General features: G+C 45.6%; 1 protein-coding gene across 1 annotated transcript in view; it reads left to right on the top strand.

Annotated features, from left to right (window-relative positions):
* Positions 1 to 26,902, top strand: part of LOC148016520 (ARM repeat superfamily protein) — a 177,099-nt gene that overhangs the window by 105,819 nt on the left and 44,378 nt on the right. The window lies entirely within an intron of this gene.

Below are 26,902 nucleotides of genomic sequence, written 5' to 3'. Positions count from 1 at the left end.
CAAAATTGGAATATTGTTTGTTTTTTCACAGAAAAGAATAAGTCTATTAATAAATCAAATTAGACAAAGCCAAGGCAAAGTACAAAAATAGCCCTGTAAGAGGCTTCCAAGACAGAAATATACAAAGGAATAGAATATTCCAGGTACACCATATGTATATTTATTGATTGAATCTTCCTTTTTATTAAAAAAAGCTATCTGCTTGGTGATGGAAAAGAATAACAATCCATTTTGCACAGATTTAATACTACATTGCATGCTTGTGGAGTTAAGGAAAATAGTGTTTGGTGTGTGAACATTTTTGTATTTATTACAACCAGTCTGATTTATGGCTGTTTAGACCAAGCCAGATTCTACTGGTGTGAAGTTTGTAATGGGATTCTGCCCATTCTCAATTTTACAGATCTTCTACTCAAGATCACTTTCTTCTTCAAAGTTCAATTCCTATGTTGCTTGGATCATATGATGTCTCAGGGCAAGTCTGTTGATATCTGTTCAGAGCAGTTTGTTAGCAGCAGGTTGCTTGAGGTCAAGGAAGAAATAGCATTGGATTAGTTCCTAGATGCTTTGCAGTAATTTGATCCTGGGTCATGGCTGGAAAATGCTGCAATTGGTGCTACAATTGTTGCAGCTAACCATTTTACATCGAACAACACACTGATTCAGAGAGCATTAAGTGTTTGTGAGGACAGATTAGTGGGTTAATGATTACCAGTTTATGGGATTCAGTTTGGTCATGGTCCAAGGTTCAGGGTGCATATTTGAAGGTTCCTTGGTAGCTAAAGAAGGTCATGTATATGTTAGCCTGCTCTATTTTCATTCTCAGTCTGTCATCTCCTGGTTGTGAGCTCCTGTCAGAGTCTGGCAGGAGACAGAGGAGCTCTGTCAGCTTTGTATCTGCTGTTTGTGTCTGCATTCCTTTTCTGGGAGTCACACAGCCCAAAATGGGCCTTTTGGTGTGCAGTCGGCCCATATTTGGGCCGGTCGGCCAGATTTGGCCAGGTCGGCCAGATCTGGCCAGGTCGGCCAGTTTTGGCAGGTCAGCCAGTTTTTCTGGCCTGGGGCTATATATAGCAGCCGCCCAGTCATTCTCAGCACGTTCTTCTGCAGGTTCAGCACACTCTCCGTCCTCTCCCACTCCGGCATTGGTGCTGCCATTGCTTTCAGTCTGTTCTGGTGCCCTCACTGACGCTCCGGGCTGCGTGCAGGGACTGATCAGTCCATTTCAGTGTATTCAGCATTCATTTCAGTCAGTGCAGATTTTCTTCCTTCATTCCCTGCTTTCTCTCTCCCCTCCTCTGTGTTCGTGTTCTTCTTCCGTTGCGCACTCTCACATGGTATCATCCCTTGACTGAGAGCACGGAGGACCTAACCTTGTGGAGAGATACCTCACCCATCTTCTACTGCTGTCACCTCATCTTCAACTGCCCAGGCGGCCCCTCTAGGTGGCCATTCTTCCTGCGTTTGCTGCAGACGACTCCTCCCGAGGCTGCCACGTCATCCATCGACCCCTCCTGCTTGCGTTTTCCATCAGGCGGCCCCTCCTTCAGCTGGGCGACACATCATCAGGCTGCGTTTTGCAGATCTGATGGTCGTTTCCACTCCTGGCGGCTCATCTCCTGCTAGCGACCCACTTTCAGGCTGCGTCTTGGTGCTGGCGGCTTCTTTTCTGGTGATCTTCATCAGCTATCTTTGCGTTTTGCAGATCCAGGTGTTTGTCAGCTATCACAGCATGCGTCTTGGTGGTTGGTGACCATACTGCTGGTCATACTTCGGCTTCGGCACTGTTTTCTTTGGTGTTTGGTATTTTGCAGATTGGAAGATGTCTTACCAGTTTTCAGGCTTTGACGACTCAGAGGATGAGCTCCTTTCTCATCATTCCTCTAAGCGGAGGCGGGATTATCAGGAGTTTCGACGTCGGGAGGAGCCTCCTCGCACTCGTCCCTCTTCAGTCCATGCATCTCAGAGGGTTCCATCTACCGTGAAGGTGTCTTCCGTGAAGATTGCTTCAGATGTGCGGATGCCTTCCTTGATTCCCTCTATTCAGGTGCCGATTCTCCCTTCCTTTCCGAAGGAAGATAAGTTGGATGGTTCCAACTACTCCCTCTGGTCGTGCAAGGTGGAGTGCATCCTCGATACATTCGACCTTTGGGAGCTTGTTTCTTCGCCCATCGACCGTCCCCCCGTGGATTTGTCAGATGGCACCTCTATGGACCGTGCAGCCGTGTGGGATAGGCTCAACTCTCGAGCCTGTTCCTTTCTTTTTATGAGTCTACATGATTCCGTTCTTGTACATGTTCACAGGTTACAGACTGCGGCGGAAGTGTGGAAGAAGCTTGCGTCTTTGTATCAGCACAAGACGTTTGCCCACAAGATTTCCTTGGAGAAGAAGTTGCGGATGCTCAGTCTTGATGATTCTTCTTCCATGAAGGAGCACATCACGAAGATGGAGGACATGCGAGGCGAGCTAGCCTCTCTTGGTCGTATGATATCGTCCGAGGATATGGCGATGATTCTATTGACTCAGCTGCCATCACCCCGCTATGATGTCTTCTACACCAGCCTCATCACCTCGAGGACCGGTGAGAAACTCCTATGGGAGGAACTTTCCTCGCTTGTCTTGGAGCATGACGAGCGACTCAAAGAGGTGGGTGCCAGTGGCTCCACCAAGGCTTTTACGGCAAGTACAGGTGGCGGCAAGAAGAAGAAACAACAGAAGGAGAAGGCCAAGGACAAGAAGGAGGAGGACAAGAAGGATGTGAAGGAGAAGAAGCCCAAATGTCCCCACTGTGGGAAGGGTACTCATCCCGAGGAGAAGTGTTGGAAGAAGTACCCCCATTTGAAGCCCAAGGAGAAGGACTCGAAGGCGGCCCCAGCCACGACAGAGTCTGTGTTTGTGCATGTCTTTGTTGAGGAGGATACAGCCCTAGCTTCTACCACTTAGGAGAAGCCTTGGCTCGTGGACAGTGGAGCATCTTCACATATGACCTTCCGACAGGATTGGCTTCAGGATCTTCGTTTCAGAGGGGGCACTGTCACCATTGGTGACAATTCTACAGTTCCTGTTCGCGGCGTGGGGACTTTACCTATGTTTTCTGACAGGCGGTCTTCTTCTGCCAAAGTTCTCTATGTACCTGATTTGGGTTTTAACCTATTGTCTGTGCATGGCCTTACTCAGCTAGGTACCGGATTCATTTTTACTCAGGATGCAGTCACAGTGGAGGATGCTTCTACAGGTGATGCTCTTTGGACGGGTACACAGGAGGGTGGGCTTTATACGCTCACAGCCTTGGCTACGAGGACTTCCCATGAGCTTGGGCTGCTTTGGCATGCTCAGTATGGTCATTTGAACCTCGATTCTATTCGGCAGGCTTCTCTAAGGAAGATGGTGGAGGGACTTCCAGATTTCCCTCCTCTTCACACTTTGTGCCCTAGCTACTTGAGGGGCAAGCAACATAGGCAGCCTCACCCACAGGTTGCCTCTAGGAGGGCTATTTCTCCGCTTGAGTTGGTTCACACCGACCTTTGCGGACCTATGGGCACGGCCTCCCTTGGGAAGGCCAGGTATTTGATGCTGATTGTGGACGACTTTAGTCGTTATGTGTGGCCTTATTTCTTGGAGTACAAGAGCGAGGCGTACTCCCGTTTCTGCGAGTGGCAGGTGTTTGTGGAGACCCAAACAACTTCCAAAGTTCGTGGCGTTCGAGCTGATCACGGTGGCGAGTTCACTTCTCACCTTTTCTCTCAGTTTTGCAGGGATCATGGTATTTGGGTGGAGTATTCCCATCCGAACACACCATCCGAGATTGGTGTGGTGGAGCGTGCAAATCGGACCATGGTGGAGATGGCCCGATCTATGCTGGAGCATAGGAGTCTTCCTCATTTTCTTTGGGGTGAGGCGGTGGCTACAACGGTGCATATTCGCAACCGCTCTCCGACTTCGGCTTTACAGGACATGACTCCTTATGAGGCTTTCTTTGGGAAGAAGCCTTCAGTGTCCCACTTTCGCATCTTTGGGTGCGATGCTTTTGTCCATGTGGACAAGAAGAAGAGGAAGACGAAGTTCGACTCTAAGTCGAGAAAGCTTATCTTTGTGGGCTATAGCACGACCACGAAGGGATATCGGCTCTACGATCCGACGACACGGAAGGTTGAGGTGAGCAGGGATGTGATCTTTGATGAGGCTTCGGCCTCTGAGGATCCGATTGATGGTTCTATTACAGGTGCTTCTTCGACATCGCGGGACCCCCCACCCCCCCCCCCCCCCCCCCCTTCTCTTCCTTCCAGGATTTCCCTTAGCACCCCACCCATTCCTCCTACTACGGCTTCCCTTTCCCCTTTGGCGGATGTGACTCCTTCTACGAGTTCTTCCACCCCTTCAACCTCCCCTCAGGAGTTTTCTCGGGATACACAACCTTCTTCAGGTGAGGAGGATCTATCTTCATTTGGTGAGGGGGAGTCCCTCTCCGATACGGGTGCTTTGCAGGTTCCAGAGACTACTCGGTCTCCCCCGCAGCTGGAGGAGTCTCTTAGGATTCCCTTATGGTATCGCCGGCTCATGCAGGATTCAGGTGTTACTCACTTTCTTGCTTCTTCTGCAGGTCCACGTCGATCAGCCCGATTACAGGCCCAGCGGGATAGTTCACTGTGTGTGAACTATGCTCTTATGTCTCAGATTTTTCAGGATTTCGAGCCTTCCACTGTGGAGGAGGCTCTTGCACAGGATATTTGGAGATAGGCTATGCAGGCCGAGCTCGATTCCATCGAGCGAAACCATACTTGGGAGCTTGTACCGCATCCCAAGAAATGGAAGGTGATAGGTGTGAAATGGGTCTTTAAGACCAAGTATCTTGCAGATGGCTCCTTGGATAAGCATAAGGCTAGGCTTGTTGCCAAGGGTTTTGCACAGCGCGCAGGATTGGACTACTTCGAGACTTTTGCTCCTTCAGCTCGGATGTCTACCATTCGAGTTATTTTGGCTCTTGCAGCTCACCACCGTTGGCCTGTTTATCAGATGGACGTCAAGTCAGCCTTTCTGAATGGCGTCCTTGAGGAGGAGATTTATGTTTCCCAGCCTCCTGGTTTTCTTGTGCAGGGAAAGGAGGATCATGTCTACAGGCTGCGGAAGGCTCTTTATGGCCTGAAGCAGGTTTCTCGTGCTTGGTACCAGAGGATTGACCGCTTCTCTCTACAGAGTGGCTTTCAGCGCTCCGCTCATGATCCCAACCTCTACTTACGGGTTGTGGATTCTCTTTGTATTTTCCTTATTTTGTATGTCGATGATCTTATCATTACAGGGAGCGACACTCAGCAGGTGGAGCATACTCGGTCCATTCTTCAGCAGGAGTTTGACATGATGGATCTAGGGATCCTTCACTTCTTTCTAGGACTGGAGATCTATCAGCTGGCACAGGGCATCTTTATCTCGCAGCACAGGTACATCTCCGAGCTTCTTTCGGAGTTTGGTATGGTCGTGTGTCGGCCTATTTCTTGCCCCATGGACCCTGAGTCCAAGCTTTTGGCAGATGGAGTCCCCCTTACAGATGCCACTCGTTACAGGTAGGCCAGTTTTTCTGTAAGGGGGACTCCATCTGCCAAAATGGGCCTTTTGGTGTGCAGTCGGCCCATATTTGGAGTCCCCCTTACAAATATGGGCCTTTTGGTAACGAGTCACACAGCCCAAAATGGGCCTTTTGGTGTGCAGTCGGCCCATATTTGGGCAGGTCGGCCAGATTTGGCCAGGTTAGCCAGATCTGGCCAGGTCGGCCAGTTTTGGTAGGTCGGCCAGTTTTTCTAACCCTAATTTACAGCAGAAATTAGGGTTTAGCAGCCACCTTGGGATCCGTGCCAGAGAACTGAAGGCTCAAGGGACTGAAATCAGCAGCTGATAATTGAAGATTATCAAGGGATTTCAGGAGCCAGCCCATCCCGAATTGATTTGGGGCAGCATTTGGCCAACCAAGGGTCAAATTGGAGAAGAAGTCCTGGGTGAATCAAGGGGCAAATGACCCGAAAGGCTTGCTGGTCATTTATGACAGCAAGAGCAATTGGTTAGCAGGAGGAGATCGAAGAATCTCGAGTTGTACTCCTTCCAATTGAATGAAAGCTAAAGAAATACTGCAAGGGGTGCCAATTTTGGGACGAACAGGCTTTCTACTGTCCAAGAATGTTATGGTAAAGTGTGTATTTCATTTTATATGCATTTATTTATTGTTGTAATTAACTCTTAAATCAGGTTATCACCACCCATTCCAAGAAGGAAGGCTGGTTTCACCTAGACCCCAAAATAGGGGCCCTTCATAACTTCCACACCTTGCAACTCGATGCATTGTGCCTCAAGTTACTACCAACATAATTACTCTATCTATCCCAAAGGCTAGATCCACAAAAGTCACCTTTTTGCCATCCGGTCACATTGACCTCATTTGACATACAAGTGAGGACCCACTCAATGTCCGTGCTCTCACATGGCTTCTCCTCATAAACATATTCTCGAGCTCTTGCCCCTCGAATTGGTGCCAGGGGTAGGAGATTCAATGAGTGGTCATGGCTTCTCCTCATAAACATCTTATCGAGCTCCTGCCCCTCGAATTGGTGCCAGAGGTAGGAGATTCAATGATTGGTCATGGTGGTGTGAGGTTGAGACCAAAAGGTCAACATTGGGGGGTGGCTCATAACCTTGGAAATGTCCTTTTTGTGGCTATGAAAGAACAGGTGGGGCAAACAAGGAAGGACCCATTTCTTATAGGGGATCAAAAACCATGAAAGCTTTTTGCTAAACATGGATCAAAATGAATATTTCCTTTGTCTCATAAAAAATGGAATCAATGGGTTATTTATATACATTTAGGGACATCTACTTTTGAAAACATTACTTGTAGCGAAAATAACACCAGCAAATAGTATTCATATCGTGAACCAATGGCCACTTTTCCGATTGAAGAAAATGCCTAATGAATAGTCAAATATTGCACTTTTCAGCTAGTATATTCCAGAAACAAAGTAAGGGAAAGCCCTTATGAAAGAACAAGTGGGGCAAACAAAGTAAGGGCCATTTTTTAAAAGCGTCAGACCATTAGGTGCTCTTTTGTGAGAATCTCAGCCAAGAGAAGTAGTTTCTTGAGCAAAAGGTTGTTGAGTAAGATGCCATTTTAGCGCAGAGGAGACTATCACGTCTAGTGGCTCTCTGTCGCATAGTGGGCATATGCGTTCTTCTGTCTGTATACCCTCCCATCTGCCTGTCTCAATCCTCAGGTGGTGGAATGAGGTGCGGATCTGACCAATAACTGTGCGTAGTCCATGAGGCAGCTGTGTGTCCATGTAATTGGGTCGGGTGATGAAACCATCCTCAGATACTTGAAGGAAGTGGGTCTGGTAGTGTGCCATCCTCGTGCCATGGGGGGAGGGGGGTCGGATCTAGGTCTTCTCCGTATCTAACTTCAGTATGTCTGCTCTGATCACATGGTTTAGCTCTGATCGGCTTAGGTTAAGTGTAGGGCAATCCAGGCTATAGTCAAAGGGGGTTAGTCTGTCAATCTGCAGCCCATGTAGACTCATCCATGTACTCATCTGAGCATACCAACAGTGTCTGTCATTGTCTGCTGCTAGTTGTCTAGAAGAGGCCAAGGCTAGCCGTGGGTATCTGTCTTGGGGGAGCTCCCATAGTCTATGTATGAAAGTCACTGCCTGGACCAAGGCCTCAGCCACCATGGGTGATGCTCCCAACTCAGCTCTGATAATCTCATGTGGGGTCGAGCTCTTCGCTCGTATCATACGTGAGATCATCATGACCAATGGTCTTTCCATATACTCCCATCCGTCATAGTATTCCTTCTCTGGTCCATCTCGGTCTCCCAAAGGCTGTCTCCTCGTGTGAAAGAGACTCGGAGCCCAAATAGCTGCCCCATATAGGAGTGTCGGTGTAACCAAGGTGTCAAAAAGCCACAATTTGGTGCGCGGCTCATGAAATTGTATGTGAGAGTTGGAATGAGTACCTTGCTACCCTATCATAGATTGCCCCAAATGCTGTCCCCTGCTGCGTAGGAGCTAGAAAATGGCTGTTGCTTGCAGCCAAGGTGCCATTAATGCTGTTGCCCACTCTTGGGAAGATTTCTCTTGCTGTTGGCAGCTTGCAAATGGTCCTCACAGCAGCAAAATCTGATCAGCAGCCTGTTTTCTCTCTCTCCCACAACCTGAATGCACTAAATGATTCTCACAGCAGCAAAATCTGATCAGCAGGCTGTTTTTTATCTCTCCCACAACCTGAATGCACTAAATGAATCTCTACAGCCCCCAAATAGCCTTCTCCCCCACTGCATGGGAACTTTCGCCAAATGGCAGCCTACTTTTTCCACTTTCCAGCAATGTCCAAGCATTTAATCAATTTTCAGAAATAATTAGTTCTGAAAATTAATTTCAGCCATTTTGACCCTGCCCAAAATTAGATGTGCCTATTCATGATTTAAATGGCTAGGCCATTTTCAACTCCAAGTAGTCCCAAGCCTTAATTGACCCTTGGACAAGCATTCATTAATTACTTACTGCTTAGTTCCTAGTGTCACCACCACTAACACTTATAGGCCAATTGATTGTCCTAGCACCAAACTGACACCAATTGTCATCTAGAATCCCATCTGGCATAACTTGTTACAACTTCTTCCCTTGACACCCACTATTTCCTCAGGGTCCTTGGCCTATTATCACAAAATATCCGCTATGTGCATCACAATATTGCACATTTGATTATTAAAGTAATCAAATCTCTCTAGCAAAAGCAAAGCATCCAAACATTTCATGTCCTTGTGAGAGTAGTTTGTTGGATGACAATCTTTAAGGAAGATGGGCCTTGACTTTGACAAGAGATGCAAAATCAGAGACAGTCTTGTAAGGTACAGATTTTATCATGGTATATATGGTAGTAAGGATGCCCAGGACGGCAGACGCAGAGTTGGGTTTGCCTTATGATGGGAGACTATGGAGCTGAGGGGCTTGAGTTGTAGGTGTTGGCTATCTGTATTTTGAGTTTTGCTGTGAGAGTTAGAATTTGGTAATTCTAGGCAACGTCCAATGTATTTCGTGTGGTGTGCACACTTATTCAAGTGTCAATGTAGTGCGAGTACCAATTGTCTTTAGACATTAAGATAGTGACACTAAGAACTAGAGTAAGTTAGCCTAGCTCTAGTTAGTTGGTGGAAGGCTGCTTAGGTCAACTCATGACCTAAACTAGGTTGTACTTTTTACTCTCAGTTCAATTCAACAGGTACACTCTACACTCTTGATGCAGCTCACTCAATGTCAGTGTCATTTCTCTCTCCTTCATTGTTGGGTCTATTTTCTCACAACTGGTATCAAGACAGCTTCTATGCGTGAATCCCGAGTTGCCACCGTCAGCCGGTACCACTTCGCCAAGGTCTTGCTATAGCCAGCCAACATTTAGTCCAAGGAAGACGAGGAGGAGCCACCAGCTTATTCGTTAGCTCATCCAACTGGACCACTTGACAGTGTGCTCCGAACTGAGCCACCACCATTGCTTATGTCTACAGCCACCATTGTTGTAGTAGGCGCCACTTGCAGTTTGACAGGCTGCCCGCCACTACACGTCAGCTAGCTCTCTTGCTACACCTAATTTGGCTGCCACCACCTGTCTGTTCTGCCCGCAACCAATACTGTTGGGTTTGTCGCCCGTTTGCTACTTCAATAGTGTTTCCAGTAGCTCCTGGGGTGCTTGCTGTACCGCACCTCCAAGGTCACTAGCCTGCTAAATTTTGCCCAGTAGCGTTTCCACCCGCATCTACTGCCTTTGCTCCTTGTGACAGTTGCCACTGCTCTAGCTACCACCACTACTAGTCAAGTAGTGCCCTTGCGGCCTTCTGTGTCTTTTGCGTTGCTGCTCACCTATTTAAAGCACATTTTGCAAGCACGTCGCTTGCTCCTGGTTGCCGTTTCCCTCTCCTTGTCATGCTACTACTACCATTCGTTGGTCAACTTTGCTAACTACAGGCTCTAGTGCCTCCTTTGTAGCCAACAACACTACTTTTGATGCCTTGCCCACCATCAAGTTTGACCCGAATGTCCCGAGTTTTGTACACACATCCCAAGGTACCCAACATTTGGACCTTTTGACCAAATCGGCCTCTTGGGTCAACACTGGGGAAGTTGAACAATTTCTACTAGATTTGTGCAACAAATTTGGGGCTTTTTTACGTGGAAGCTTTAGCATGCATCTGAAGCAGATTTTAGCCACTGCTCCTTGTTGCCACGCAGTCCGAGGTGCAATTCTGCAGAAATTCAAGGTGTAAAGTATAAATTTCTTCAATTTCTTTAAAAGTTTAGGAAGGAATTTGGGGCTTTTGCCTTGCACACATCCCAAGGCAGGAAATCAGTGGTACAACAACATTTAATTATTGCTATAGTCAGATTGAGCAGTCAATTTTGGGGAAACTCAAAAGTTTTAGTGAGAATCGGCATTAAATTGTTGGAATTTGTTCTTTTGAGGGCACACATTATGAGATAGGTGTATTACAGCAGTGCATTGTTGTTATTATTGTGGTTGAGTGCTGATTTGGATGACATTGTGCACACTGGCATTTGTGTGGCAGTTTGGCACTTTGATAATCCCAAGGGATTATTGGTACTTCAAGGAGTACGCACACTATACTTCAGTATTGAAGTATTTGGTGTAGATTTTTTCTCATTCCTTGCAGCATGGCACATCAGGGAACAATGATCAAAGCAGCATTCTTGGTGTCTTACTCAGGACGACAAGCTTGATGGTTGCAACTACCTGTTGTGGAGTTTTATTGTCTGCAACCTTCTTGTTGCGAAGGATTTATGGGAGTATGTTACATGTGACTTGTAGCGACCAGAAGGTCTCGCACCTTAGACACTTCAGCATCACGCTAGAGGACAAGTTGCTAGTGTTGTTGCTGTTATTGGTGCTTCCCCTCCTTCCCCTCCAACAAAGGATTAGAGGAAATGGGATGTGAAGGCACTTTCTTTGATAGCATTGTTAGTAAAAAGGGCCATTATTCCACACATTTGGTCTTGCAAAAGAAATCAGCATGGGACATACTTAAGCGTATGTTTGCTACCCGTAATGAGGCCAGGATCTCCTATCTTTGCAAAGACCTTAGTCACAAATACAACTTGCGTGAGTAGTTACTCCATGTTGACGAGATTATTTAGGATGCTGAATTGGTAAACATCACACTGAACTCTGTTCTGGAGTCATATCTTGGTTTTTACACCTCTTTGATGTTGTCATTTGGGTTGTGGGGGGAGGGGGGGGGGGGGTTTTGGGGAAAACCTCTTACATTTGTGGGAGTTGGAAGGTCTCTTGTTGCAAGAGCAAACTTCAAGGAATGTTGCATTGCATTTATGTGATGTGGCTATGCTTTCCAAGTTTAAAGGCAAGGGCAAAGCTAGGAAAAATGCAAACAATCAGCAAAAGAGTGATACTAGATAGCCATCAAACAAGGCTCTTTAAGTCTTAGATAAGTCTAAAAGGAAGGGAAAATGCCATTATTGCAAGGAGCCCAATCACTATATTGATGAATGCTGAAAGAGATTGGCCAAGGAAAAGAGAAAGGACTGCAGTTTGGCTATCCAAGAGGCATCAGCTAGCAAATCCATAGATGGTGATGCTTTAGCCAATTTGGTAGAGGAGGATTATTCATTTCTCACATGTAGTTATGATTCTTCTATGGCTAATTCGACATTTAATGTTGCTGAAACGCAACAAACATGGTATTTTGATAGTGGTGCTTCAAAACATATCGTTTCTAGGAAGTGCTTGTTTACTTCTTTTAGGATTGTCAGGTACAAAAGGTACAATATGATATGGTACGATAAAATATGGTACCGATCGGTATCTTAGGATTTTATAAGGTACGGTACGGTATTAGTACAAAAAAAAACTTGGTTTTTTTGGATTACAGATAATAGAAAACATGTTTAGAGCTAAAGTAGCAATGTCACTTGAGTTAATAGGATAAATACATGAGGGTAACAAGGCAAAACCTCATGTGCAACATGTGCAATGTGCTACTAGAAGATAGATGGAGTGTATATGTAATAATGCATCATATATCACACAACAAAGCAAAGTGTAGGGTGGATGGACAAAGAGGCTCTTCATTCTTTTCTTTTCGTATGTGTGTGTGTGAGAGAGAGAGAGGGGGGGAGGGATGCGCTTGGAATTGCATATTCATCTTGGAAGTTGGAAGAGAGAGTGTGAGAAAGGCTTGAAATTATGATAATAAACATAAGGCTTTGGAGTTGGAAGATATTTTGTGGTCTAGACTTCGTAGGTCAAAAATAGCCTGTTTTTTTGTATGAATTGGTACAAATATATACCGTATGGTACGTTATGAACCATACAGAACGAACTAGTCCATATGTAGTACGAATGCAACTATGAGTTCTTTGCATTTAACTTGTATTGGGAAGTGTGTCCCATGTGCAAACAACAGTAGTTAGTGTGGCATTGGGACAATCACTATTATTGTTGTAGATGGCTTAGACTTCATGCTTCTAGATGTATTATTTGTGTTTGGCATTACAAATAACTTGTTGTCTATTTCTGCCTCCAGTAAGTGTGGCTTTTAGGTCATCTTCAAGGGTGACAAATGTATTGTTAAAGATAGAGAGACGCACTACGTCCTCAAGCTGTCCGGCACTTTGTACAAGGGTTTATTCTTGTTAGACACTTGCTACCGATAGTCTCATGATGTTGTGGTAGTCACTAGTCTTACGCCCACTATGCAAAATGTAGAGCTTTGGCATGCCTACTATGGACATATGAGCTTTGGGAGTTTGATCACCCTTTAGAGGTGTCATATTGTAGATGCATTGCCTCTAGTGGAGACTCCATCTTCTCATGCATGCGAGGAATGTATTCTGGGCAAGATGTATAGATTTGCCTTCAAAAAGGATGGTGAAGTGTGTGTTATCCAAAAAATATAGCTTATTCACTCTAATGTTTGTGGTCCCATGAGGACACGTGCTCTTGGGGGTCATCTTTACTTTGTTACATGGCTACTCCAGGTATACATGGGTGTATGGGCTAAAGGCTATGTCTGATGTATTCATACATTTGAAACAACTTGTGGCAAAGCTTGAGGTTGAAATTGATTTAAAGGTGTCATAGATAGAGGGGGGAAGTACATGCCTCATGCATTTGAGACATATTTGTTGGATCGTGGCATTACGCATCAAGCCACTCTTAGAATGACTCCTTAGTAAAATGGAGTTGTTGAAAGGAAGAATCGCACTCTCATGGAAATTACTCGTTGTATGTTGAAAAGCAAGGGATTGCCACATAAATTTTGGTTAGAAGGGCTTCAGTGTGCCAATCATGTATTGAATTGTGCACCTACGAAGGCTTTGAAGATGATCACACCATTCGAAGCTTGGCATAGCAAGAAACCCAAAGTTCACTACTTTCGGGTGTTTGGTTGTATGGCCTATGCACATGTTCCAAAAGAGCTTCATGGAAGCTTGATGATAAGGCTATAAAATGCATTTTTATTGGCTATAGTTTGGAAAGCAAAGGCTATCACATGTATGACCCACGCATGAAGGTGTTTGTCAGTAGGGATGTCATATTTGCTGAAAATGTAGCATTTTCATATGATCAATTTCACATGACCAATTTCAAGTGCCAGCCACACATGACATTGGCGATGTTTTTGAAGGCTCTTTACCACTTTCTTTGGAGTTTGTGCCTGCTGTAAATGCCAGAGAGACCTGTTACAGCAAGCTATTGCTGCTCCATATGCTCTTGAGTAGCAAGGTATTGATGAGGGTTTGGCACATGTAGTGGAGGTAGTAGTTTAGCATGAAAGGGATGTTGTAAATGCAGCGAAAATAGTCCCGAGATGGCTGTTACAACTCTCAAGGAGAGTAAAATGGATGCCCTGCTATCCCAATGCTCTAAAAGGACTGGCAGGTATGCAACACATGATGCAAGGGGGGGACATTTGGCTGATATAACAGAAGTAGATGATTGTGATGAGCATTTGTTTATGAGATCATTGTTGGATGATGATGAGCCTACTTCCTTGGATAACACTCAATAAGATGTATATTGGATGCAGGCCATGCAAGAGGAGTTAGACTCCATTGCCACTAACTCTACATGCTCTATATGGGATCTTGTGGATCTATCACCTAGCAAGTAGGCCATTGGCTATAAGTGGGTTTTCAAACTCAAATGTAAAGTTGATGGTACAATTGATAGGTACAAGGCACGGTTGGTAGCAAAAGGTTATGCATAGAAGAAATGTATAGATTATGAGGAAACTTTTGCTTCTACATCCCGTATGAGTACGGTGAGATGTGTGATTGCGATGGTTGCACATTATGGTTGGAAAGTATATAAACTAGATATTAAAACAATATTCTTGAATGGGAATTTGCATGAGGATGTTTGTGTCCCAACCTCTCGGGTTTGTGATTAAAGGAAAAGAGCACATGGTATGCAAGATGCATAAAGCTCTTTGTGGTCTTAAATAGACTCCTCGTGCATGGTACTCAAAATTGATGCATATTTGGCCAACAAAGGTTCAAAAATAGTCCAACTGGTCCCACTCTATACATTAAGAATGAAGGGGGGGGGGACTTGTTGATTATCATTATTTATGTGGATGATTTGTTGTCCGTTGGACCTATAGAGGGAAAAATTGTAGATTTTAAGGCTGAATTAAAACATGCATTTGCTACATCAGATATGGGCTGTCTAAACTACTATTTGGGGATTTCGCTCACCCCAAAATCAGCATGGTATCATCATGTCAGAGTCACAATATGTGGATAAGTTGTTACATAGGTTTAATATGCAAGATTGCAAACTTATGTGCCCTCCTATGGAGCCAGGCTTGAAGCTGTCTATGCATGATGGTAAAGAGATGCATGATGTTGCAATTTACAACCAAGCTATTGGTTGCCTCATTTACCTTTGCAACACACGTACTGAGATTCAATATGTAGCATCTCAAGTGAGCAAATATATGCACAACCCACGGACCACACATTGTGTCAAGCAAATCTTTAGATACTTGCAAGGTACTTAGTCACATGCATTATTATTTTCTAGGGAGGGAGACTGCACTTATAGGGTTACAGTGATTTAGATTGGACTGGTGATGCAGATACTAGGAAATTCTGGGCCATTCATGCATTTCATGGCTAAGTAAGAAACAGCCTGTATCGGCTACCTTGTCTATGAGGTTGAGTACAGGGCAGCCTTCACGGCAACAGTGGAATATGTATGGTTGCGCAGATTGTTCGGTTGATCTACATTTACCGTTGGACGGTCCTACACCCAGGGTCCTACACCCATTCTTTTTGACAGTTAGAGTACTATTGCAGTAGCACGTAATTCTATGTTTCATGCTTGCATGAAGGGGGGGGGGGAGACTTGCACTTATAGGCTTACAATGATTTAGATTGGGTTGATGATGCAGACACTAGGCAATTCTAGGCCATTCATGCATTTCATGGCTAAGTAAGAAACAACCTACAGTGGCTACCTTATCTATGAGGTTGAGTACAGGGCAGCCTTCACCGCAACAGTGGAATGTGTATGGTTGCGCAGATTTTTGGTTGATCTACATTTATGGTTGGAGGGTCCTACACTCATTCTTTTTGATAGTCAGAGTACTATTGCAGTAGCACGTAATTCTGTGTTTCATGCTTGCTTGAAACACATTGAGGTGCACTACCATTATGTCACAGAGAGATGTTATGTAGGAGAGATCAACTTGATATATATACCCACATAGGAAAATGTTGTAGACATTTTCACCAAAGCATTACCATGTGAGAAGTTTGAGGGTTTTCGAAAGTCCTTAAACTTATTACCCTTTGGTGCTTGATCATCCTTGTACTTCATGACAGTGGCACTACCGGGGGGTGTTAGAATTTGGTAATTCTTGCTAATGCCCAATGTACTTCGTGTGGTGTGGACACTTATTCAAGTGTCAATGTACTGTGTGTACCTAGTGTCTTAAGACATCAAGATAGTGACATAGGAACTAGAGTAAGTTAACTCTAGTTAATTGGTGGAAAGTTGGTTGGGTCCATTGATGACCTGAACTAGGTTGTAATTTTCACTTTTTGAGTTTAGTTCAGCAAGTACACTCTATACACTTACTGCAGCTCACTCACTGTCATTGTCTCGTTTCTCTCTCCTCCATCGTTGGTCATGTTTTCTCACAACGAGCTCCTCTTGTTTGGAGCAGCTATGGAGCTCCTACTCAGGTATTGCTTGAAAAAGGCCGAATAATTTAAGTGTGCAAAAAGAAAATGACTTTGTATTTGTGAGTGCCGATTTGCACATGTTGGGAAAGAGTGCAATTGCGCTTGCAAAGCCATTTGTGGTATGGGAGAAACAATAGGAGAAGCAAGAGCAACAAGTAGAGCATGCCCAATAGGGAGATCTCCAAGAGGATGATTATGTCATACATGAGATGGAGCATTCTCCTTCAAATGGATGATCTAGATATAATTTTCAATTCTTGGTTCCTAGTCATTTGACAATACTCGGTTTCTATTGTTTCAACTTTCTTTTAGTCTTTAGTGACTACTTTGAGCAGCAAGTATTCATCCTAAGTGTCAGTTCTACTTATCATTGTTTCTTGTATTTATTTTGCGTTCCAACTTCTCATGCTAGAGTCACCATTTGGCATTGTCACTTTTACTCTTCAATTTGAGTATTCACTATTCATTTAATAACTATTAAGTTTCAGTTTTCAAGTTTCATGACTCACGTATTGGAATTTAAATTTTAGTCTTCTATGTGACATTTTAAGAAGGTTATTAGTTAAGGTATCATATTTGTTTAGTTTCATTATAAAGTGTCTCAATTATGTCTAGAAAATATATAATTGTTAGGTCCCTATCCCTCTATCCTCGGTCCCCTCATCCCCGTCCTCGGTGACTATGTCTCCAAGAGAGACTAGGCAGTGGGAACCAGGATTTTCTCTAGGATTGACCAATTTTATGTGGATGATTGGGCTTGCAACAAGGGCAGCCTAATGGGCATCATACCTAACACAACCCTCTCGCAGCACTCACCTATTCATCTACTTCTCTTTGAAGAGAGTCAGAGGACCCCACTCTAGTGTCAAGATTCTAGAGCACTTGTTCTATGAGGACAATCTCAAAGAGTCAGTCACATAGATATGGAGATCTGGAGAGACGGCTAGGGTGCAAATGGATAGCTTAGAGGATGCATATCGCCGGAGTAGAGTTTGATACTATGAAGGAAGCCAGATCAGAGTATAGGTTCCACGTGGGAGCTTCTTTCTTGACTTAGTCTAGTGACAGGGTTATTTGATTTTTTTAATGCACCATAGGGCCAAAACACTCTAGATAGGGTGTTAGGAGACTTAGGAGAGCAAATGGATCCATTGCACAGGCCCGTTTGGAGGCGAGAGAGGTGGCTACACAATACTATAGAGCTTTGCTTGGGCTCACTAGTAGGCTCTTGGGCTATGAGAGGGATAGAGAGAGAGTATGGCTAAGCACAAAAAAGGTGATTACAGATGGGATGAGCAAATATCTGATGGCGCATTTTACAAAGGAGGTGCAGAAGGTGCTTCTAGCATTCTCCTGGGCTATGAGAGGGATAGAGAGAGAGAGTATGGCTAAGCACAAAAAAGGTGATTATAGATGGGATGAGCAAATATCTGATGGCCCATTTTACAAAGGAGGTGCAGAAGGTGCTTCTACCATTGCCCTTAGGCAAGTGTCTAGGAGAAGACGGATAGGATAAGTCCTTTCTAAGCTATTGGGATCTTATCAGTGTAGGCGTCATCTCAACTTTCCAGGAGATCATGGAATTAGGGGTCATGCCAAAGAGACTTTCTAAGGAATTCATTCACCTCATTCACAAAGGAAGTGGAGAGAGATTGGAGATCACATAGTGGAGAGCAATCACTTTTGCTTGGAACTACCTTCAAGATCCTTGCAAAGGTGATCAATCTCAAATTAGCCCCATTGATTCCAAATATCATCTACCCCACAGAAACATCTTGTGTCCAAGAGTATAGTATCTTGGATAACATCATCACTTTCTAGGAGTCCACAACTTTGGCTCAATCTTGGGGGCATGACCTTATCGCACTGCTTCTCAACTTTGAGAAGGCATATAATGTCAGATGAGAGAGGATCGAGGTGCAGCTGAAGTGCAGTAGACAGTGTGAGAGTGAGAGACAGAGTTGAGCACGATACCCAATGCAATAGTACTGAATAGAGTGTAAACTGAAAGTACAAATGATAACCCTTATACCTTAGAGTTATAAGGGGCTGTTCACACCCGAACACAGTAAGTGCCCGTAAGTGTGCACCACAAGCACATACAAAATAGTACACATAATCTGGGGGAAAAAACCTCTCCTACCGAGAGTAAAAAGTGCCCCAGTGTCCTAGTGATCACCCGCACACTCCCATATGAGCGTAGGCGTAAGTAAGGCGTGTGAGATACCCAACAAACCCCCCTGGAGTGAAGAGTGATCAAGTGTACAAGGATCATCCGCCACCAAAGGGCGTCAAATTCAAAGCATCGCGAAATGCTTCAAATTTGTCTCGTGGAAGAGCTTTGGTGAAGATGTCTGCCACATTGCTGGTGGTAGGACAGTAGACAAGGCTGATATCACCTGCATGTAGCCTCTCTCTGACAAAGTGGTAGTGAATCTCTATGTGTTTCGTGCGAGCATGAAACACAGGGTTCCGTGCCACTGCAATGGCACTCTGACTGTCAGTATATAAAGGAGTAGGCTCCGTAACAGATACATCCAAATCAGCAAGTAAGCGTCTAAGCCATACGCACTCAACTGCAGTAGTGAAGGCTGCCTTGTACTCAGCTTCACATGACGACGTGGCAACAGTGGATTGTTTCTTGCTAAGCCAAGAAATGCATGACGAGCCAAGAAAGAAACAATTGCTACTAGTGGAGTGATGAGTATCAAAATCACCAGCCCAATCAGAGTCACTGTAAGCATGTAACTGCAGTGGTCCCCCCTTGGCATAAAGCAATCCAAGAGCTCTAGTACCCTGCAAGTAACGAAACACACGCTTCACAGCTTGCCAATGCGACATACGAGGCTGATGCATGTACCTGCTCAAAACTGAAACGGCAAACTGTATGTCTGGCTGAGTGTGGCATAGATAGATGAGACATCCCACTGCTGGAGCATAAGTATGGATATCAAACAAATCACTGTCATCATGTAATGACAGTTTGAGCCCAGGTTCCATGGGTGTACAAACTGGCTTGCAATCCTGTAAGCCAAACTTCTCAAGAAGTTGCCCAATGTACCTTGACTGACATAATCCAATGCCTCTAGCATCATGTACAAACTGGATGCCCAAGTAATAGTGCAAAATACCCAAGTCAGACATGTCAAAAGTTTGATGTAAATTATTTTTGAATGCTGAAATCTGATCAGCATGTGTTCCAGTGAGCAAAAGGTCATCTACATATAGACACAAAATCAGCATGGATCCCCCCTCTTTATGTACATAAAGGGTAGACTCAGATGGGCTGTTTACAAACCCCTGACTAAGCAAGAAAGCATCTATCTTTGCGTACCAAGCTCGTGGAGCTTGTTTCAAACCATATAGAGCTTTTTTCAGCTTGCATACTAAATTTTCTGAGCCTTCAACTGCAAAACCAATGGGCTGCTGTACATACACTTCTTCCTGAAGTTCCCCATGTAAGAATGCAGTCTTTATATCCAGCTGATGCACTTTCCAACCAAAATGTGCAGCCAAGGCAATCATAGACCGAATGGTCGTCATACGGGAGGTAGGAGCAAAGGTCTCCTCATAGTCAATGCCCTTTTTCTGTGCGTAGCCTTTAGCTACCAGCCGTGCCTTGTACTTATCTATGGATCCATCTGCATTCCTTTTCAATTTGTAGACCCATTTCGTACCAATGGCACGCTTGCCAACTGGCAAAGACACCAAATCCCAAGTATGATTCTTATGAATAGAATCCAATTCAGCTTGCATGGCTGCCATCCAATGCACACTATGTCGTGCATCCTCAAAACATTCAGGCTCCTCATTATCATGAGTACATGCTGCCATAACAAACTCCATGGAATGTGCTGAATCATGCAGTCGAGTTTGCCTTCGAGTACGACCAGCCAAGGGTGTTTCCAAATGACTATCTCTCATAGTCTGCGTGTACCATCTAGGCACCTGTCTTGCTTCCTGACTGTGTACAAGTTCCTGCTGAATTTCAGTTTCAGCAATGTGCTGATTTACTGCATGTTCCATAGGAGCAGCTGGCTGAACATTAGGTTCATTTGCTGAAGTACCAGCTGAATCACCAAATGTGATGGGCAGCAGCCCTTCAAAGACATCACGGGCAGCCTGATATGTATCAAAACCAGCCAAGGATAATTCTGATTTTTCATCAAATACAACATCCCTGCTGACAAAAACCTTCTTGGTCACGGGATCATAGAGTTTGTAGCCTTTGCTTTCGCTGCTATATCCCATAAAGATGCATTTTACAGCCTTGTTGTCCAACTTCTTTCGAAGTACCTGTGGAATATGGGCATATGCAAGACACCCAAAAGTACGGAAGTGGCCAACAGAAGGTTTGCGGCTGTGCCAAGCCTCAAAAGGTGTGACGGTTTTCAAGGCCTTGGTAGGGCATCTGTTCAAAATGTGGCAAGCGCACATGACGGCTTCCATCCAAAAACTATGAGGCAAACTCTTTGCCTTCAGCATACATCTGGCCATCTCCATGAGTGACCGATTTTTCCTCTCTGCTACCCCATTCTGCTGTGGAGTATATGCAGTAGTGTACTGATGGATAATGCCCTTCTGCTGCAAATAAGAATTCAGCATAGAGGACATGTATTCCCCCCCTCGGTCCGAACGGAGAGTCTTAATCTTGCAACCAGACTGAGTTTCCACAAGTGCACTGAAAGCCAAAAATGCATCATACACTTCTGACTTCTTTTTCAAGCAGTAGACCCAGCACAAACGTGTAAAGTCATCAATAAATGTTACAAAATAGTAACAACCACCCAATGACTGTGTCTGCATGGGCCCACAAACATCCGAATGCACAAGCTGTAATCTGGCTGTTGCTCTAAAAGCAACATCACGGGGAAAAGAGAAACGATGCATTTTCCCCAAAATGCAACCCTCGCATAAATGCTCAGGAGGTTTCTCCAAGAGAGGTAATCCATCCAACATCTGAGTACGCTGTAATAGCATCAAGCTGCCATAGTTTACATGCCCCAAACGAGCATGCCATAACTCTGCCTCTAACATAGCAGGAGTAAGAGTGGATGTCAAATATGCAGACTGATCTACCGAAAGAGCATCCAACTCATATAACCCATGACACAAAGAACCTGTCAAGACCAATGTCATGTGTTCCTTGTCACGGACCATGCAACGGTCATCATCAAAGGTGACCTGCAAACCACAACGTGCCATAGAAGAAATGGAAAGCAGATTCTTCTTAATGCCAGGCACATACAAAGCATCCTGTAGGCGGAGAATAGAGCCATCAATGGCTGTAAGCTGAATCTCCCCAATACCACGAACAGGGTATGATGCATTATTAGCACACTGAACAGACTTCCCAACGGGAGGTGCACCAAGAGAAGCAAACAAATCTTTACGAGATGTGATATGCCGTGAAGCACCACTGTCAAAGAACCAAGTGTCAGCATCTTCTGTAGAGCTAAATGCTCTATCAGCCCAAGAGACATCATAACTGCAAGTGTAAAAACAATAGTCCCTGTCTGCAACAAAGGACGCGGACTCACTAGCAGTGGAAGGAGCTGCAGAAACAGACATCCCTGACTCCTTCTTCTCTTTGGCGATGCGCTTCCTGCACTCAGTGATGTAGTGGCCAGGCTTCTTGCAGTAATGGCATTTTCCTTTCTTGGCTTGCGTGCCCCTCTGTTTCTGACTTGTCTGTGAAGTGTTACTACTACCAGAACTCTGCGAAGCATTTTTCCCTTGGCTGTTTTTACCCTTCTGCCTTGACATAAAAGCTTGCTCAGAGGCTATACCATCCACACCACTGTTCCGTCTAGTTTGTTCCTCCTCTAGAAGCAAACTGACAAGCTGAATGAAAGTGATGGGCTCTTTCGAAATCCTCATAGTGAGGTTCAAGGCAGTATGAAAAGCTAAGTAAGAGGGAGGCAGTGAATTCAATGTTGTAGAAATCAGCTGCGCATCTGAGTAGTACTCATCCATATTCATGAGTTGCTCCCGCAAGTCCTGAATTTAATGAGATGATCCTGCATAGAATCACCCTCATTCATCTTTAGAGTCTCTAGCTCTTTCTTCAAGAAAGAGATGCGAGTCTCATTCTTTCCTGCAAACATCTGCTCCAATATCAACCAAGCTTCTTGTGAAGAAGCTGCTGAACGAATATGAGGAATGATAGAACGCTGAACTGCCAATGCAATCAGCGACATAGCCTGTGCATCCCGTGTATCCCAAGTTTTCTGAGCTGCAGTTCTTGGGGGAAGTGGCTGAGCGGGGTGAGGTGGAGGGGGCTGAGGTTGCCCTCTTGCACGTCCTCCTGGAGGAGGAGTAGCGGGAGCCACAACTCCCGGTCGTGCTTCCTCTCCACTGACATAATCCCACAAATTTTTGGCCACTAATACATTCTTCATCATGAAAGACCAAAGGGAATAATTGTTCCCATCCAATCGGTCTTCCTTGGACACATAGGTGAATACATCTCCTCCCTGATTTGCCATTATTTCCCAAAAGGTAATAGAGCAATGTCAATGCAGTACGGGCTGGAAATCTGCAAATTTCCAGAAATTGCAGCAAACACAAGTCTGCAATTAATGTGCAAAGGGTACTCTGTCAAAAAAAACTGTCACTGATGCACGCTTCCCAAGGTGCGATTAGTGCTCAGCAGCACTAAAACATCAAAAGCCCCAAAATTTTCTGCCCAAAATTTGTCACAAATGTCTGTTACAAAAGCCCCAAAATGTGCATTCAATGTGTCACAGACAGACACAGCACGTTTCCCAATGCTGAAAACTGAACCTGCTGTTCAGCACGTTTCCCAATGCTGAACCTGAACCTGTTGCACGAACTCCTGTGTAAAAGAAAAGTGCAGAATGTTACCTCTGCGTGTTGACGACGGGCACGATTCCCGAGGTAATGACTGCTGGGTACAGTCGGACTGACGCACAGGTACAGGCGTGCAGGTCCAGTGACACGCGCAGGCAGGACTGGGCGCGCGCTGGGCTGAGGAGGCAGCACCCAGGACTGGCTGGTGGAGACAGGTGGCGCGCTGGCAGCTGGAGCTGACGGCACAGGCTAGCTCAGCGCAGGGAGGCTGCGCAGGCAGACTGACAGGCGAAGGGGCACTCTGGGCAGACACAGGGCAGAGGACTCGCTGGGCAGGAGTGGCAGCACGCAGGTACAGGAGGCGCGCTGGGCAGAGGTGGCAGCACGCAGGTACAGGTGGCGCTCTGATTGTTGGAGCTGCACGCTGGGCAGAGGAGTCGTCTGGTGCTGCGTGCTGACGGACTGACAGACGCAGGCAGGACTGGGCAGGAACAGGCGGCTAGGGCAGAACTGGCGGTGGCTGCAGACTGCAGACTGAAGACTGCTCTGAGCTGAGCTCTGATACCAAATGTCAGATGAGAGAGGATCGAGGTGCAGCTGAAGTGCAGTAGACAGTGTGAGAGTGAGAGACAGAGTTGAGCACGATACCCAATGCAATAGTACTGAATAGAGTGTAAACTGAAAGTACAAATGATAACCCTTATACCTTAGAGTTATAAGGGGCTGTTCACACCCGAACACAGTAAGTGCCCGTAAGTGTGCACCACAAGCACATACAAAATAGTACACATAATCTGGGGGAAAAAACCTCTCCTACCGAGAGTAAAAAGTGCCCCAGTGTCCTAGTAATCACCCGCACACTCCCATATGAGCGTAGGCGTAAGTAAGGCGTGTGAGATACCCAACATACAATGCATTGATTGGGAGTTCTTAGAGGATACAATACCGAGGAGGGGATTTCCAGAGCATTGGGTCAAGGGAATAGCGGCTCTTTACTTAGCTCGTAGCTAGGTTATGGCAAGTGGGCCACGAGGAGATAGATTCAGCATTAAGAGATCAGTTAGAGAGGGCTTCCCACTAGCCCCTTTCTTGTTCTTATTTGTAACAAAGGCCCTGAGCTCCTTCAAAGATAGATCTACAAGTATTAGAGGCGTCAGGTTACTATCAAAAGATGACATACCAGCGAGACAATAGGGTTTGCGGGGAGGAACACAGAGTGAACTCGGCAAGCATGGAGAAGAGAAGAGAAGAGAGAAGAAACTTTGATGAATGGAATGATGAAGTTCCAAATCATGGAGTGAATGTGATACAAGGGACCAAGGGTGCCATAGCACAAGGAAGATGATGAAGACAGCCACGAACCATGAACCGCAATGTCCTCCTGAAGGGATGTGAGGGTAGTGGAGAGGCTGGAGAGAAGAGGTGACGCACTGAATGAATCATCCGTGAGGAATGAATGAGAGAGTGGCCTATAAATAGGCACAATCAGTCTAGGATGGCGCCCCTTTTTGGGGCTACAAACCTTAAATGCAAAACGCAAAAATGCAAAAACGCAAACTGCGGGTGAAGGGTGAGGGGTTTCTCAACACCCCCTCTTAGACTCAAAAAGGAGAACAAGAGAAGAGTGAGGTGGAGATGCAATGCTATATGCTCAAGAATGCTCATGCAGCAGGTGCCACTTGGACAGTGTCCCTCGTGGGGAAATTGTTCACTTGTCCAAGTGCCCTAGTACAAAGATTATGAAAACATGCAATGCATAGGAGGAATGTCGGACTTTGTGTGCTGCCGAGAACCATAAGGATATGTCCGTACTCAATCTTGGGAGTTGGCCCCATGCTGACTAAGTGACCAAGGCAAGAAGAAGAGGAGGAAGAAGATGTAAGGGATCCCTAAGATCCAAGATTTCCACTAGAAAGGGAACGTGCAATAAAGAACAGTAGACAGAGTGAAATGGAGAACCCGAAACTCAACCTCGGGAGCCACTGGCTCCGTGCATCCATGCTGGAAAGAATACGAAGGCCTCGTCACCAAGTCGCGGCTGAACCTCCGAGGTCTCGATCTAGGTGGTACTTGAAGATCTTGGGTATCAGTAGAAGAGATGACTGGTTGAAGACAGCCACCCCAAGAAAGTAGAGGATGGGTGAAGAGCTTCATGTGGAGTAGGTTCCCCCTCTGAGGTGGAAGGTGGAGAGGCCCCCGTTGAAGTCGAAGAAGTAGATGCCCCCTTTGAGGGCAAAGAAATAACATCCCCCTTTGAAATAGATAGGGAATCCAAAAACTCATGGATCATAGACTTCGAAATGTCTGATGACGAAGAAAGTGCCGCTGATCGTGCCGAAGGTATCTGGGGTGCGGAAGAGCTCCCAGAGGTAGCCTCTCGAACCTGAGGAGTTGAGGGTGGGGCTCAGCATTAGCAAGAGGTGGACAATAGTCGCTGTCTCTCAGTGTAGCGGATTGGGTAGCCAAAGAAGAGAAAGGAGTTGAGCAGCCACTGTCTCGCGAAGGAGCAGATTGATGAGGAGAAGGTATCAAACAATCACTGTCTCTCGATGGAGCGGACTGCAGATCCGTAGGTCGTGGAAGCCACTGTACCTGAAAATAAGTGGGAGAAGACTGCCGTTGGTATTGCGACGATCTCCAAGAGGTTGTAGCGTCAATCGATCCTCCATGTGCTTGAAAGGACTTAGTGTGCAGCGGATGCGTCTTATTGCCTTGAGCATAGTACTCTCATAGCTGATGCAGAACAATCTCTGTGGCCCAGAAAGGAGAGGTGGTACAATGAGTGCCTGGTGGAAGATGCATGTACTTTGGATGGTTGGGGAGCAAAGGTTAAAGTCGGCAAGCATGGATGGTGTGTTCGATGATGCCATAGTAGGAGCACTCAATAGTCTGGACATCTGTTGGTAAAGAAGCCATGGATACCAGTGTGCCTTGCTGAAGAAGGAAGAGGCCAGCCACCATGAACCACAAACCGCAATGTCCGCCTCAAGGGGTGTGAGAGCAGTGTGAAGCACGAACCGCAATGTTCGCCTCAAGGGGTGGGAGGGCAGTGGAAGGGCTAGATGTGAGCTGCCAGTAGGGGGAGGATGCAACCAACACAGTAAGTGGTTGCAACCAATAGAAAAACGCAGGTGAGGAGAGAGAAAGACTAAAAACGCAGGCAGGACATTTTGCAGGAGAGAGAAATACTAAAAATGCAGGCAACAGGAGAGAGAGAGACTAAAAACGCAGGCAAAAAACAGCAGCGGCAGTCAATATGCTGAAATCAGCTCCGAGCAGTGTGTGATAGGCTGGAAACAGGCGTGAGACTGTTGTAGACAGCAATGGCCAGCTTGGACTGCGATGTCCTCCGCGTTTTTCGTGTGGGCAGCAAGCTGAAATACCTGAAATCTGCAAAAACAAGATTGTTTTCTGAATGGAGAGTGATTAGCAACAGTCGTTCTACTGTAAACAGTTGCAAACTGCATGTGGAAGGCTGGAAACAGGCGCGAGACTGTAGATAACAGCAAGGGAGAGCTGAGACTGCGATGTCCTTTGCAAAAGGGCTGAGACTGCGATGTCCTTTGCAAAAGGGGTGTGGATAGCAAGCTGAAACACCTAAAAAATCCGCAAAAACGAGATTTGATGCAGCGGAAGAAGAAGAGAAGTGGATGCCGAACCCACCACCGGTCTTTGCCTTCACTGGAGTGGAGGATCTTCGCTGCTAGGTGAGCAGATCCAACTTTGATACCATGTCAAAAGATGACGTACCAGCGAGACAGGAGGGTTTGTGGGGAGGAACACGGAGTGAACTCAGCAAACATAGAGAAGAGAAGAGAAGAGAGAAGAA

This window comes from Lygodium microphyllum, chromosome 23 (assembly GCF_053477565.2).
Source record: "Lygodium microphyllum isolate KBCC chromosome 23, Lygodium_microphyllum_v1.1.10, whole genome shotgun sequence".
NCBI lineage: Eukaryota > Viridiplantae > Streptophyta > Polypodiopsida > Schizaeales > Lygodiaceae > Lygodium > Lygodium microphyllum.
This window is presented reverse-complemented; position numbering and strand designations above follow the sequence as displayed.